The sequence below is a fragment of the Pygoscelis adeliae genome, unplaced genomic scaffold (genome assembly GCF_000699105.1).
Source record: "Pygoscelis adeliae isolate BGI_AS28 unplaced genomic scaffold, ASM69910v1 Scaffold13, whole genome shotgun sequence".
Lineage (NCBI taxonomy): Eukaryota > Metazoa > Chordata > Aves > Sphenisciformes > Spheniscidae > Pygoscelis > Pygoscelis adeliae.
Genome location: NW_008824499.1, coordinates 2,160,455 through 2,163,914, shown reverse-complemented (window position 1 = coordinate 2,163,914; position 3,460 = coordinate 2,160,455).

Here is a 3,460-nt window from a genome sequence, read left to right as displayed (position 1 = left end):
ACTGTCCTGCCCAAGCAGGTCCCATAAGAGATGTCACCACAAAGAACACAACCACTGCAGAGCAGCTGCTGCAGCTGCTCATCACCTGCAGAAGCTCATTAGTGAGGACAAGTGATGCTCCTTCATCCGGATAGTGTTTTCTGATGGTGTTAAGCTCCTCTTCACATAGCGCTTTTTTTTTTGTTGTTCTTGTTTGCACATCCTGAAGTCCCTGAGGAGTGTAAGAAGTGACTGGAAACATCCGGAGCACAACTGTCTCCTGCAGGAGGGTTGATTCTGCAGCTTGGGTCTTAGGAGCCTGGACAAGGCAGGGGAAGGAAAGCAGGTGGGTCTGAGCTGTCGGGCCAAGAGCCATCTCACTGGGGCATGGGCTCTGTGGCCCCCCTGAGCCCCCTCCACTAGCCCCAGCCAGGGACTTGTGCAGGGATTTACTGGAGACACGCCCAACGGAAAAATGTCACGGGACAAGTTGTGCCTGTTTTCCCAAAGATCAGCTTTGAAACAGCCTGGATAGAGCAGAGCCACTTCCTTCAGTAAGTGCTATCAGCGCTGGGCTCCCAGTGCCACAGCCCCTGGCAGGACAGAGTGAAGGGTGGCCTGGAGGGGGGCAAAATGCGCCTTTTCCGTGCACCCATCTGCTCTGTAAACCAAAGGCTGACTTTTCCGTACGCTACTGCATTTGATGAGGAGGTTTTGCAACTCAGTCTATTTTCTGCAGCACTACTCAGGTTTTTTGCATGTGGCTTTCTTCGAGGTGCATTATCTTACCCAAACTTTGCTTCACTTAATATGACCCTATGTGGAGGTTAATCCATTTTAAATTATCCCAAAAGACCTGTTTTTGCACTTGCAATGATGTACTATTTTAAGTATTCAAAGTATCACACAAGGCTTCTGGAGGAGCCAGTCTTGGTGTGATGTTTGTTTAGGTACTGTTCTGCAGGAAATGCTGAGGAAACTACTGCTAGTGATTAATCAGCACCAAAGCCTCTGTCTTAACCTCATCAGGTATGTGAGCAGCAAATATTTTAACCCTTGAATAGCATGAGTGCCTAAAGATGTTTGATTGCAGACTGAGATATAAAATAAATGGGAAAAAAGATAACAGGATAATGGAAATCAGATTGATGCAGTTTAGTGTAACATTGGTGAAAAGCACCATTGCTAATGCCAATCTGTTCTGCTGTGTGATGGAGTGCTGGGGCACTTGGGTGTGCAAAGGAGAGGTGGGATCACAGCTCTTGAGCTGTGGCAGTGCTGGACTTGAAATCCTGTTGCTCTTTTTCTTTACAAACAGGATATGGTGGTTTAGCTCACTAGGTAAACATGGACAGCTTGGAAACTGGAAAGCCTTCCCATTTCACAAGGGCTTTCAAAGCTGTGCTTGAGAGATTGCTTATCTGGCCCATGTGTAGCTGTGGGTTTGACCTTCTGTGCTCGTTATTGCAGTTTCCTCTCAACAGCTGACACGCAGAGGGGAAAGTCGTGCTGTTTCTACTGAAAAATACTCCTCGTTACAGAAAAAATATCCTTAATTTCTAATGCAGGCTTTGGCACGTTAGCTGGAAAGGCAGAGGATGGGGCAGAGCTCACCCATAGTGAGAAGCAGGGAGGGATGCTTGAGAAGTTGCTGTGTAACCTACTGCAGAGCTGTCATCTCAAGGGAACGGGAGGCTGTGATGGACCTAGCAGGGATGATTTATGCTTGAAACAACTTCTCTTCAGCTATGTTTTGGAAAAGGATCCCTGAAAAGTTGCTCTTCCCCTGGTCAGGGTGGTGCTGGTGTCCTGTGTGTGGCAAGGATGCTAGGCTGCCCTAGGGAGGCTGGGGCTCTGTGTCACCTTTGCTTTAGAGTTCCTTGCTTGGAGGATGTTATGTGGTTAGCAAATATGTGGGACAAACCTTACTATGTTTTCCTTTGGTTATATTTTTTCAGTTATGGGTTTGTCACTGACTAGAGAACTTGCTTTGCCATGGCGGGGACAAATGGGGACACTTGCACTTGCTCCTGCAGCTCAGGATTCTTGTTGGGATATGGGTGATAAAAATGAAGTTCCACAGAGGATGCTGTGTTTCCAAAATTGGATATAAACTGGCCCAATTTGAGCTGTGAGCTGAACAGAATGACTGCTTAGCAAATGTGAATTAGGCTAAAACTGCAGTGTCTTGGCTTTTGTGGTTCAGGTTGAAATCCCAATACGCTGACAGTGATTGTTCACAACTTTTCTTGTCCCTATAGATATTTTTAAAGCCTAACATGTCTTTATAAATTAGGCAGCCAATATGTTTTACAGGCTCCCTCGTATGACTTTTTTTTTTTGTGAACTCATGCAAGATAGAAGTATTACTTGTAATGAGCCCCAGTGTTATCTGAGAGCATCTGGTAAGCATAACGCTCTGCTTTGTAAATGCAGATATGCTGCTGGGTTGCATAGCAAGGCGGAGATGGTTGGGGAGGTGATAAAGTGAAAACCCAAACCCTGCTTCCCTGGGCAGCCCTTGCTCTTGGACAGCATGGAAACCTGCTGCAGGGCTGAGCTGTGTGGATGCCTTCAGGGACTGGATTACCTATGGGAAATGTGAATCAATCTCTGCTGTTGGCTGCAATGGAGAATTACTTGGCTCAGTTTTAGCCTGTATGTATTAAAAAGAGCTGGGGACCATTCAGGAGGGCTGCCGTGGTAGTATCAGGGTGAGAAAGAGCTGATTTTGCTTATCTTTCCCCATCCTGGAGAGGTCCACGATGTGCTCGATATGCACCCTGATAGGACGAGTGCTCCTTGCTCTGGCTGGTGAAGCTCAGCCTGTCAAGGTTTCCCCATTGCTGTAGATAGGTGTGGAGCTGCACCCCAAAGGCAAAGCATGGGGTTTTAGTCCTGTCCCTCTTGTCTTTGCTGTGACAAGGTAGATGCACTTGGAGAAGTAGCCCAAGTTAAAAATAATCATAAGTTTGAGTCAAAACTGCCCTTTCAGATGCTGTTCGTATGGTAGGGACTTTGTTTAGCAGATGCAGAAATATTCTGGAGCCAGGCCATCGGCAGGATGGTGAAGTTTCCCTGCCGAAACCATTTCACTGACCACAAGCTTTGAATAACTGCACACATTTTCCCCATGTTTATGTTTCCCTGTGAGCCTGCTGGCATGTTCAGGCTTGTGCTGCATCTGGCATGGAGAATTTCAGCAGTAATGGGGTTTTATAAAGGCATAGAATGGCAGCGTGACCAGGCAGCCTGGGCAGAGCTCACTGCCATGGCGTGCAGGCAGGGACCAGCAGCTATGGATGAGTGGGCTGAGGATGCCAGTGCCTTGTGCTGTGTGAGATGGCTTCTCACCCAAAGGGGTTTTGGAAGTTGATGTGTAGATGTTTCATTGGTGAACAGGCATGACTTGCAGATGTTTGTGCAGCCGTGACATTGGCAGCTGGGTCTGGCTGTAGCTGGGCTTGGGTCAAGGGGACTC